This window comes from Coturnix japonica, chromosome 6 (genome assembly GCF_001577835.2).
Source record: "Coturnix japonica isolate 7356 chromosome 6, Coturnix japonica 2.1, whole genome shotgun sequence".
In the NCBI taxonomy this organism is placed as follows: domain Eukaryota; kingdom Metazoa; phylum Chordata; class Aves; order Galliformes; family Phasianidae; genus Coturnix; species Coturnix japonica.
In genome coordinates, this window is record NC_029521.1 from 18,670,459 (window position 1) to 18,683,952 (window position 13,494).

General features: G+C 35.1%; 1 long non-coding RNA gene across 1 annotated transcript; it reads right to left on the reverse strand.

Annotated features, from left to right (window-relative positions):
- Window positions 1–2,423: 2,423 nt before the first annotated feature.
- LOC107315971 lies at window positions 2,424–4,506 on the reverse strand. The gene is made up of 3 exons (XR_001556137.2): window positions 4,423–4,506; window positions 3,137–3,310; window positions 2,424–2,554 (listed from the first exon to the last, which is right to left on the reverse strand). It is a non-coding gene; the product is annotated as an uncharacterized LOC107315971 (long non-coding RNA).
- Between the last annotated feature and the right edge of the window lie 8,988 nt (window positions 4,507–13,494).

Consider the following 13,494-nt stretch of genomic DNA (forward strand, 5'->3'; position numbering starts at 1 on the left):
CTTTACCAAAAGGGGGGGATCTTGTTCCTCCTACTTTTGATTACATACAGTTATTTCTTTCACGCATCCTTTGTTCTGGATTTCCCACACACCATACCCTGCACTGAGCCAATCCAAATTACTGAACAACAAACCTGACAAATAAAAGAGTGAATAGATTGCCTATGGTTTAAAGACTTTAATCAATTTATCACACAATCAATTAAGTGCTAGAGCTAGTAAGTCTGAGGGAAAAGGTAGGATTGTACAGCTAGTAACAGTAGATTTACCTATTCTCACAGCAGCAGATTGTTATATTACATCAGCTATGTGGTGTAATTTTTCCTCATACTGTGGCTCCAAGTGACATTTATTCTGACATCTAGCTCTATCTTCAAACCTCTTCATACAACCTTGCCCCTCCTATGCCTCAGTTCTGGTGCTACTACTATCATGATTAAAGGACATTCATTTTCTCAGCTGTACTGACATACTTCACTGAGTCAGTGTGGTTTAAAAAATAAAAAAATGAAATAAATTATTAATAATAATTAAAAAACAAAACAAAACAAAAAAGTGTCAAAAGAACCGTTCTGAAACTGGCATAGAAAAGGGGCAGGAATGTTTCACTTGGAGAAGGCAGGCTGGTCTGCAGAAATCATACTAGTTTAATCTACCACTAAACTACAGTCTCCCTGAAATTTAGGATGTCCCCCCCTCACCCCCCCCACCCCCCCTCCCTCCACCTCCTGCCTTCTCACTTCCAAAAAAAAAAACAAGTAACAAAGATATCAGTATTCTGTTTTCTCAGACTTACTTCCTTTCCCATTTTTCACTGTTTTGGACATCAACGTTTTATTGAATTAAGTTAAGTTATTCATGATAACAGAACAAGGCCAGTGGCAGACAAAACTGGGGCACTGTTTGTTAGAAGGATCACCAGAAGCAAAGTGGGGAGTATGGGCTCACCCTACTCCTAATCTTTACTGCAGTTTCCCATTATCTGAGGCTTGCAGTTTGAATTTCTCCACAGCAGACTTCGGCAGCATTTCAAATTATTTCATTTTAACAAAGCAATTCAACTGAAAATGATTATTGTATTCTGGTAAATCAGAGAGAAAAAAGAAAGAAAGGAGAAAAAAAAAAAAAAAAAAAAAAAGAAATGCCAAGTTTCAAAAATAGTATAATCTTACTAAATGAAATCATTATTTGCTCTAATGAAGACAAATCTTTCTCTTATAACTAAGTTTATAGAAAGAACATATGCCAAATAATAAAAGAACCACCTATGAAATTATAGAGCCCTGCAATATCATGCTCAGCCTAAATGTAGCATTTATAATTTTTTATATAATCTATTAACAACAACAAAAAAATCATCTCCATAACTCTAGCTCTTAGTTGGATTTTTATCTTCCTGTACCACAAGAAGTAATAAGAGATGCTACATGGAATTATTCATTTCTTTTCAATAGAAACCTGAAAGTTTATGTAAAGCTGTACATAGCAGTTTCAAAAAGAGAAATGATTGAATGTTGCCACTTTTATTCCAGTTTGGGAAGAAGCATGTTCAGAAATAAAAGACAGGGCAAGTAACTTCTGCATTTTTTTTCATTTTGTTGAAAGTAATATTCACAGAAATTTTGAACTGATAATTTGACTTTTCAGCAAAAGAGTAATTTAAGAAATTATCAATTAGGTAATGAACTGGGCCACAGAAAATCTCAACACTGCAGAATACTGCTCTGCAGGTGAAAAAAAAACAATTCACACTCCTTCAAACGTTAAATCCTCAGTAGACTGTTAATCAAATCATTGTGTTGACCAGTCTGAATTAAGCTAACTGAGGTGTGATCTCTGTGATCACATTTGTGATCAGGGAAATCAATATCAAGTTGCACCTCTATTCTCCTGTACATACATCTCAGTGTTAGAGTCCCCATGGCACAGAATGGATCAGCTTAATCACCACTCTCACACAGATCAACTTTGAATTGGAACAGATGCAAGGAGGTCTGTAGTACATCCTTCTCCTCAAAGAAGGTTCAGTTTTGAGATCAGGTCTAATTGCTCATGGCTATATCCAGTTAGGCCTTGGAAATCACAAAAGGTTTGAGACTGCACCAGCACTGAGCACCCTGCTTGAATACTAAGGCAAATCTATTCTGAAACAGGACTGTGAAACTATTTTCTTTATATAGTCACACACTATATAGTAGTAAAAACAATAAAGGATTGTGCTGAAAAGACCCTGGAGTGTGATTTCTAACAAAAGGGGAGCTGAAATGAATTGAACAATTCAGATGCTGATCCAACACAGTGGCCTCTCCATTTCTTACAGAGGCCATGAGACACACAACAAGAGAAAGTACCTTCTTATAAATATTCTTTGAAATACTGATTGCTTCTCTGCCTTTGTTCCTCAGAGTCAGATCACCAAAAAGTTATTTTTTCCCTCTTTTTCTTATCTGACATGCTCTTTCTTGGTAAGAGGTGAGCTGAGGATTCTGGACAGCTGCTAGTTCAAATAACATCCAGAAAGCAGTTTTCTCATACGATTCACATTGCTGTACATCTAAATAAAATAAAAGTGAAAAGAGTAGGACTCAATTATTTCATTCAGCAAAATCGTTTGTTAGAATACATTTGGGGAAAAAAAAAAATGATAAAATGATCAAAGCTGATTTGATCTTGCAATGCTCAACTGTGCAACGAAATAACTCTTTTTATTTAAATGCATACAAACACACCTCCTCAACACTAGAGAACAGATTAAGGCCAACATAAAAATCAAGACCAAGTTACTCAGAGAGAACTCTCAATAAATAAATAAATTCCCATCCAAATAACTGTTTAAAAAGAGGAAAGAATTCTAATAATATTTCCATTTCACTCTCTTGGGTAGCAGTTAAAACAAATGTTTATCCAGAATTAATTTTCTTCTCAGGTGAGAATTCATTACTTCTTTTTTTATTATTAAATACGTTGCATTGCTATAAATAGAAAAAAAAGGGGGGGGGGGGGGGGGGAGGGGATGTAATAGAATTAAATACTGAAATTATTGTACTTCCAATGTAAAGCACTGTTTGAAAAGGGAAACAACATTATATACTTCGACATTTTGAACTATGTATTGGTGCTGGTTTGTATTTCTAACCTTGCAGCAATCACTGATCCACTGGAATGTATGGTTTGTTTTTGTTACAGTGCAGCTGCAGAGGAGGTGTTTGGGCTTCAGACACAGAGCAATAACAAATATCTTCAGGGGGAGAAAATCTCTTGTCTCAGAGGTCTCTAAGTGCTACGGAAACAGGATAACAAGGGCCACTATCTAGAAGCAGAAACAAAAGAAATAGAAAACAGGGTTTTAACAAATACAAACAGGACTTCAAAAGTGTGATTATCCATTCATAACACACTACCTTGAAATACATTAAAACAATAAGACTCTCATTCCTTGATGTTTCAGTCAAAATTAGGTTCACTTTTGAAAGACATTCTATAGTAAAACTGAATTCCTAAGCTGAATAGCAGAGATAAATGTGTAAAACATATTGACCTCTAAGGTAACCACCAGAGTAAATCCTCCTGGGCTTCTTGTCATTTTCTGTTCTAAGAATTGCACCTCATCTGCAACAGTTTAGCACTTTCTGGCACCTCAATAAAAACTGAGAGGGAATCAAAACAGGATTAAATCAGATTTTATATCAGGGAGAGATGAGGAACAATCCCATGAGATTTCTAAGCATTAACATCTTCAGAAGGAGTTCACTGTGACAAAAAGATGTGTGGTTAACATGACATACAATGCATTTTTCAATTAAAAACTGGAAAATGACAATGTTAATATTTCCATTCAAAACAGTAATTTTTGACACTTCCCTACCCCCCCCCCCCCCCCCCCCCCCCCCCCCATCCCCCCAACTAAGCATTTCACCTGCATTTCTTTGAGTTCCATTTGAGAAGAGTTCTGCAATAGTTTGGGAGTAAGGACATTATATAATTGTCTATTCAGATTATTAATATATTCCTTATTAAAATGTTTTCCATCTAAATCGTTATCTCCTTAATTAAATTAAATTTAATGAAATTAAATGAATTAAATCAAAGCTCTGGTTCATATATATTTTGACAAGCTTCAAATCCTTGTTTTAACTGAAGAGTTCTTACAGTTCTGTGTGTGCTAAAAAGGGGAAATCAATTTTATATCAATGAAATTGATCAATATAAATTCAGAGAAGAGCTGGGGGGGAATAAGTAAGAGAATTATAGAATACTGAAAGGTCTTTTAACTCCGCACAATGGAAATGAGTGAATATATAGAGAGAGATAGATAGATATCTTCTAACCAGGAAATTATTCTTAATATTCACTATGCCTTCATTCTTTAGTCAACATAAAGCTGGACATTATTCTAATGCGTTTGTAACATACACAACTCACCCAGCTTATTTCAGAATTTGACATAGTTCACAGTTGGAACAACCCTTAAAGAGCAAATGCTTGCTGTTTATCTGTCTCTCTGAAGAAAAAAGAAATAAAATGTTGGTACAGATGGTACAAAGGCTGCTTAGAGATATTATCAGCTACAGATATTGCCAGACATAGATTACATTCATTCACACGCTAAAATAGTTTGCTTGTTTTGTTTCTCTTTAGGAGCTCACAGCTCTGCTATGAAGGGGAAGAAGTCTGTCACAACTCAGCTAAGGTTAGAACAGACCGTTGTGCAATCCTGCTCCATATAAACCTTTTGGGAAAGATGAACTATTATCCAAGTATTGATTACAGGAATCCCTCACAGTAAAAGGAAAAAAAAAAAAAAAAAAAATTAAAAAAATAAAAGGAAAATAAAGTGCGCTACTCTAATTCCAGGAGACAGGTTTTGGAACATGTCAGACAAGGAAAATATGTCTGAACAAATCCATGAGGAATCCTATAGCAAAATTCTGGCCTAGTAACCTCTCACAGAATATTTTCCTTTCCTTTATTATTTCAGCCAAAATGTAACATTTTCCCGATGACAACTCATTTGTCAGTCCTTAGTATACAACTACTATCCTTCACATACTCTGTGTGAAATAATTGGCTGTGTGTGAAGATAGTTTTCTGTCTTAATAAAATGGCAGATGGTCATATTACTCTCTCATTAAATAACTGTGTAAGCATTTAAATGGAATTTTATTTTTCTTATTCTTCAACAAACCAAAACCAAATACTGAAAGTTTAATTAAGTAAACTTTAGACCTTGTGCATTAAAGAGATACAGAGAAACTAGATAAAAAGCAAGTAAGCTGGCAGTTTCTCTACGTGACCTCTGCATGCCCATAAACACTTAATATTTTAATACCTTCAGTTTAGTTGGATTTAAAGAATAGTGTTGTTCCAAAATAGAATAAGAAGTCTGAACCTCTTTTCCACACACAATATGCACTGAAATCTGAACACAAAGTTTAAATGGCTCTGAAACACTACAAACTCTGTGAATGGCAAATGCAGTATTCACAGCACAAACTTTATCTCACAAAACATGGCTCTCAGCCATTCTACTGAACATGTTACAGTGCCAAAGCAGTTCTTGCAGAGATGAACAGGAGCCCTTCTTGTATAAGTGAGTTTCTGAGTTAAGATTCTCAGAATTTATTAGGAGTGTTTGTGCCTCATCTATTCACCTGCCACATTTCATACTCCTCAAAGTCAGACCTCGTTAAAGGGAATTCTGCATTAATCCTTTCAAAAACATGACTTCTTAGGAGCAGCTGCAATTGAGACGTTTGAAATTACTATTAACTTCATACAATAATAGCTACAGTTGTTCATTAATAGATCTGTTCTGGGTACAAAAAATGTTTACCCTTAATTTTAACAAGGTTGCAGATTAGAGCCTCATAGACATCCTGTTCCCAGCAACATTTCCAGCAAGACTGTTATCAATAACTTGCTGAAGGAGTCTGAATTCAGTATAAACACACTCAATTTGTAAAGGCAGATTTAATGGTGTTTTTCTCTAACATTTCCAAATTTCTGGATTTCACTTGTTACTAAAATCAACTTGTTCTTAAGCTGTTAGCAATGATCCTGGAATTTTGCTGTATACATCAAGTTTTTTGGGAAAATGTATACCCATAAATATTGCACTAAAATACAAAAGAAAGCACATATGAGCTACACTTTTCTTTTTTAAATTGGGAGAAAAGTACAAACTGTCACCATGTAACAGGTTGGACAAATAATTCAAGACAATTATCCCAATAAATATGTTCTATATGTTTGTAAAACTGGTCAAATGAAACTGATGACCAGTTTAAGTGATTACAAAGAATAAGTAAGAAATGTGCATCAGAATAGCTATGTATACATATTAAGCTATCGAAATTAACTAATGTGATCCCAGAAAAACCTGCAGAACATTATATAGGCAATGAAATTTTCAATGGAAATCACTCTCTTACCTCAGTAAACTGTCCTTCAAAAGAAAAGTTTTGCAGGACTCTGTTAGCCAGGTAAATACATATACTATGTTACAAAGTACCAGCAGTATTGTTGGGCAACAGCAGCTTAGCCTTGTCCTTCCAGTTCAGTTTACATTTAACTATTTCTTTATGCACTTTTTTTCTTCCAGTTTGTGGAGAATTTTATTCAGCCTGAAATATTAGTTCTGAGATTTAACTTTCCTATTTATTGATAATCCCCCAGATAGTGCAGTTGTGCATCTCATCCTGTTCTTGCCTACAATGAAAAAAAGCACTTAAATTCACAAAGCTAGCATTTTTCATTTTAGAAACTACCATTAGTCCAAAATAAAACAAAATAAAATAAAGCATTACTTGAAGAGTTTTCTGATTTTCTCGTTAGATAAAGCTGTCCCACTGAAATGTATTCAACATTTACACCATCTTGGGGCATCTTAATAAAAGTACCTTCTAAAATATTTCTGATAACACAACTTAATATTTTTCCACCCGTATTTTCAAAGTTTCTATTAGGCAAAACATTATCACACTTCAGAGAAAGCAAACAGCTCCTCAGTGTGTAATTTTGACTACGTATATTATGAACAGGTGATTTCATTATGAACAGAAAATTTTTCTGATCAGAAACATTAACCTGTCAATGCTCTAATTTTGTATGTTTGGAGATCTAATTTCAGACTTCAGTTCTGACTACAGAGCTTTAGAGCAAAACAAGTATGCAGACTTCTATGTTCAGCTTCACAGTGATACTGCTGACTGCAAAACAGCACAGAGATAGATAGAGAAAAGCTATTCCCAGTGCTATACAAGGTATTACATCTATACATATAAGTACTCTCACACACAAGAATCTTATCCCTCCTCTAAGAACACAGCCTCCTAAAAACACAAGCTGAGTTACCAGAACTGTTCCTTAAACAGGAATAGCTGCCTTTAGTCAGAATGGCCCCACTCCTCTTTTCTGCTGGCTTTTGCAGTGTCAGATCCTCCACCACGATTTCAGCAATCAACCCAAAAGACAGCCACACACTTTTGGTTACTTAGTGATTTGGCTGGTGAGATCAGTGAGTACCGGCACAAGGCAAGGAGCAAAAATGCAAAGAAGTATATGGAGAGGAACTTAATCTTTATTTTGCTAAATCAGCAGGAGAAATGCAGAAGTGAAAAACTGCCTGACAGCTTAGCAATTGGATGACAGAGGCCTCACATAAGGTACAGAATCCTTACAGAATCTGCTGTTCTCAGTTGCTGCAGACTGGTATTGAAGCCAAAGAGCCACAGCTGATGGATGCTGTTTGACATGTTTGAAAAGTTCTAACTGTTCATTTTTACAGCTCAAAGTAGCATGTGTTGTCTTGTCTCCAGGTACATTTGTATTTGTACTTACTACCACAGTGGGGAAAACTAATGAAAACTGTTGTGCTTTTGTCACAAGATGGCTTCTGCCTTTCACATAGGTTAACAGATTAACTTCAGCCTTAAGTTTACTTCAATAATTTGCCTCAAACAAATAAACCTTAGGGAAGGAACCTTAGGTAACCATATCTACATACAATTATTACGTGCTAGATACCACGAGATAACCAGCATATAATAGGAGTATTTTTCTCCTAGCAAAAGCTATTTTAACAGTCAAGCTTATTTCAGATTTAGCCTGTTCTGGTTTAAATTCTTTACTCTGAGAGCACAAATGCAGTGCTTCAAGGCACTTTTCAGTTATGGTTTTAGTATAACTCAGTTATCCCATACCTTTATTTAAACTAAGATATTAACGTGTAAAGAAGGCATCAAAATTATACTGTAAGATGTGCTATTTTTGAAGGGATGGGAGCTTAAAGAAAAAAAAATCAAAAGAAATCTTAAAATCAGCTTAGAAGTCTGTAATATGTTGCAACCATCAAGGACTAGCAAGCAGTCTACAGGAAATATGTTTGTTCATATGCCCTGCTGACCTAAGAATATTAACAAAGTTTAATGTCCCAAAACATAAGCCCCAGTCATAGTGTATAGAATACATGGTTAATAGTTTTCCAGCAGGTTGCTACAAGTAGAAAAATAAGTTCCTTGGATACATCAAATGAGTAAGAATATCATTCTTACCACGCAATTATTTACTCTCTGAGATCAATCAAATTCTGAGGCTGAGGCAGAGGCAAGAATTTAAGCCTGACTACAATTCCTGTGCCATATTTATTTCACATGTTGAAATAAGAAACATTAACGAAATTTCACTTTTAGGAAGAAAGGTAAACAACATGAGAATTTTAACAAGCTCTCTCTGAATAGGCTACGGAAAATGAGATGGTGCTGTATTTGTGCTCAGGAATCATAATGAAAAGATGTCTGCTGTGGCATTGCTTTAACCTTGCTAAATAAAATGTTTCTGCCTGCAGTTTGTCCAGAACTCTTGACCTCCTCATAGCCATAACTTTAACATTGTGTCATCCTGCTTTCACAAGAATGCTCTCCAAACAGTTTTCAAGGTTAATTTTGCTGTTACTCCCTCTGGCAAGGGAAAAAGATAACTGTCTCCTCACTAATTTTTCTCCCAGCTTATTTGATATCAGTAAGTAAGCAAAGTTTTTGTTTTTTCCGCCAAGGCTGCTGTTAGCAATATATCAGACAGACAAATTCAAAAGGTAACATTGATACTTCAAAGGATGTAAAAAACAATTAGGATACTCCTTGTGAGAGACTGCTGAGAACGCTGTATGCGCTCAGCATAAACAATGTAGAAGCAGCAGCTGAACCTTTCATTTTCTGAGTAATTAATTAAATTTGGAGAGAATTTGCTTGAACTTGATGAAAAATATTTGCCATTCTCACTGTACAACAGATTGAAATGTGTCTCAATGTCAAAACATTAAAATATTAATTAACTCCATCAGACTTAAATATTTTCGCACTTTTATTTTATGCTGTTGGTGAGTTTTTGTTGTTTTGTTTGTTTTTCCAGATCACATCTACCAAGAGGTTTCCCTTAGAGATTCTACTGAAGTAGTTCTTCTAAGCATAAACCCATAAACTTCTGAACTTGAGAGGCATGGTGATTTTTAGACAAGGGTAGTTTAGCTTTTGACAATAGATTAAGACTTACATAAAAGACTAAGTGTTCAGAAATCCCTTCTACTAATGCCCACTTTTCACATTTGAGCAAGGTCATAAACAGTAAAAAAAAATGAATTTTAGTTCAGTATGTAGTATATTTGCATAACACAAACTGTCCTGCTGCTGTGAATCAATAGTTTCAGCTCACAAGTCCTTACTCAAATCAGGTGAGAATTTGCTCTTTAGGAGATTTCTTTCTCCTAAACTAAAACCTAACTTTCCATTCTCCTAACTTTCCATTCAGGGCTAACACCCTGTTTCATTGTGCTACCACCATTTTCTTCCTAATCACATCCAGGTAAAGTTTACTGAATCATTCCTCAGCTCAGGAGCTTCCTACCAAATTACATTGTAATATTAAAAAATAATAATAAAAAATACAAATTAGTGAAGCAAATCCTTCTGCACAAATGAAATTGTTTTTCTTCAAAAAGAATGTATGTAGATATATACACAAATATAAGAATATATATATATATATGTAGCATGCTTAGGAAAAGAAAAAATCAAATCATTTCAAAAACTGGAAATCTTGTAAAACAACCCACATACTGAAAAGTCAAAGAAATCCATAAATTGTATTAACATATAGGTATTTTTCCACACACATTTGAAATGCACCCTTTTATAAAGATCAGCAATCTGTAATCTTTATGGAGCTGGACCACTGCAACAAAGCCTCAGGCAAATGACAGTGAAGCTGATCTGTATTTGCTAATCTTCTAATATGAACAAGAGACCTGCAGCTGATGTTAATGGCTGCATCATGCTGAGACAGGACAGAGTAAAAAATCATTCAATTATTTAAACACTTTAAGGGTGTGGTTCTGCAGCCAAGCTAGACAGCCCTGCTTTAACTGAAGTGAATAGGCCTCATTTCCCTTTCTTGTTCTCTACACCTTCCAGAAATTTACTCTTCATTTTACTGTTACTGAATTAATGATTCAGTGGAAACTGGCTAGTGAATTGAACTTGTTTGCAGACTGTTACATTGAAGGCCATCAGCAGGAACACATGAGTGATTCAAAGCAACAGTGAACTGCTGGATTCACTCAACTAATTCTTTAGGCAGATTTACAATTGACCCAAGTGAAGATTTGCTTTTGACAGCATATTTCTCAATGCTTTCACTAGCAAAAACTGAGGTTTAAAAGTGAACGGGCTAAAATTCCAATGTTATACCAAGCTCAAGTACATTCAGTTAATGAAGTAAAATTAACAAAAGCAATGAAGTCATCTGCAAAGACAAATTGAAAAGAATTTTAGAAACTGTGCACATACTTCTTCATAATGAAATACGAGGTGCTAATGGTTCAAATACTTCCATCAGTGCTCAGCCTTAAACATGACCTTTTTCCTTGAGGGCAACAAGCCTAGAGGGACTTGGAATGAGAGTTACATAAACCTTCATTGCTGAATGAGTTTCAGTGATCCAATCAGCTCACACAGGAAGATTCACTTCAGATAAGAAAGCTAATAAACCAAAGCTGCTTTGCTGATCTGTACCTGACAGAATGTATCTTGTAAAAAACTTGGGAGAGATTATAGCCCCAGTCATAACATTAAGAGTTGCTCAATAATATTTGTTTCAAGGCAACTGTGGAACCAGTTGCTTGACCTGCTGAGGACACAAAGGTATTGCTAGGTATTGAGCTGTTCAGCATGTTTTCTAAAACAGTTCTCAGGAGAATACCTGCCTGCAAAAGAATCTTGCAAAATTTAACATGTGATGGATAAATTCAATTAATACATGAATAACTGAGCACCACATTTTAGTTCAGAGATAGCACTTGTGAGAGAGAGAGTGGCCAGCATCAACAATTACTGTTCAAAGGACAGTAATAAATGAAATTATGGCAGCTTCCCAAACCCCTCCCCCCCCACCCACCCCCCCTCCCCCCGTGAAATTGTACCCAAATGTTTTTATTTTACCATTAAGAAATCTGAGCTGGCACCCAGGTAAAACAGAGCAATCTGCAGTTCAAAAACCACCCTGCTCCATCTGCTTGACACTGTAATTGCATTTTTTCAAGTTCTAAATATGGACCAATCTTACAAGCACATAGCTATGTATAATTTAAGTATTTCTAGAAAAAAATAAAAATATAAAAAACAGTAAAAACCACATTTGAGGAAGAGGGGAAAGGGAAGATGCCAAAATATCCAAGAGAGCAAGATACTGTCTGATCTCCTCAAAAACAACAGCGGGGATGATGAGAGGTAGAAAAATTTTCCTTTGAGTTAATAACAGTAGAGTGGAAGTTGAAAATGCTCAGATATAAAACCTTACTTACAAAAGAGAAATAGTATTAGGTGTGTTGAATTTCTAATGAATCCTTCTGGGTAGGTTCAGTTTCTGCTTTGATTTGCAGATCAAATTTGCTATCAGTGAATGCTGAACAGATCTCTGAATATGAGTTTATTTCAGTTTAGTTTCGTTATTATTTTTTTCCTACAGTTTGCAAACAATCAGCTTTGCTCATGCTACTCAGCTCAGGAAAGGAACTTTGAAGGTCAGCTACCACATCTTGCATTCTTCTAGCAGTTAGTATGCTTGCCAACTTCATTCTTTCAGGCACAAAGAATGCAAACTTTCTTTCCAACATGTTTGACCATCGCAATTCATTTTAATAGCATATTACAGAGCACAGTTCTTGAGCCTTCATTTAAAAACAAGTTAATAAAAAAGTACACCATAATTTATCCAGAGACAGAATTCTAACTTGAAATTTTCAAACAAGAAATCTCATTCTCTCTTGCAATCAGATTTTATGCAATATCTGCAAGGATCACTTACTACATGCTTTTATCCCTCCAGTATATTTTCCTAAATTTAACAGCAAAGGTTTTGCTCTTAGTAAAGCATCTAAAACCTTAGACACTGAATAGTGAAATAATTTATACTCATTAAGAATTTCAACATCAGAGTGTTACCATGTAAAACTTCCACAGCCCAATATCAGATATAAATAACATACACATCTACAGCACATTTAAATTTTCCATTGTAATATTTACCTCAGATTAATTACATGTATTAGTCCAGCCTAGTGTCATATTATTACAGAACAAATTACAAATTTATATACTTTACTGGGCCATAATTTAAGTTCGGCAGTTTTGTCTGTACAGACCCTGGCAGCTCCACCAAGACTGTTAAGGGCCTGACTATTTCTATTTATTTATTGTGTGTGAAATATACAGGGAAATGCAGTTTCATTGAAAGGAATTCTTCATTATCATAACTATTAACGCTTATTAATCACAGACCTTGCCTGTATTCTATTGCACCTATTAAAGAATAAAGAATTCTTGCTCCATACATCTAAGTAAAAACAGTGGACAAGGAGGAAAATGAAAACAATGAGACAATTAGGACCACGAATTAGTTTGACTAATTAGCACCACGAGCAATGTGATCAGCCCCACAGCAACCTGTCAGGGATGTTACTGTACCATGGCAAAGGGAGAATTATAAGATTTCTAGAAAGCTAATCAAAAGTTTTTAAAAGTGTAAGTAAAAATGTTTTGTGAAGTAGAAAGTCAAAGAATCTTGTTTGAAAAAGTAGCAGTGAACCTTGTCATCTTTGATTCATCAGAAGCAGAAATTTCTCAGTAGTGAGTGAAGGGAGACTGATATAAGTGCTGGCTACATATGAAAAGCCTTCAAAATAAAAGAGGCTTCTCCTCTTTTGTGCAACAGGAAAGAATACAAAACAAAAATATCTTCAGAATAATCTTGTTAAAGATGATGTTTTGCCCCACTTAAGTAACATATTAACAAACATTTGAATTTTATCCAGTGCTAAGAGAGGAATATTGATCTCTTGGGACCTCACTGAAAAAGTGAAAATAGAAATAAATGAAAGTATTTGTTACCATAAGAAAATTAAGGCATCACATGTTGACATCAGAAAAATAGCCAGCATTACCC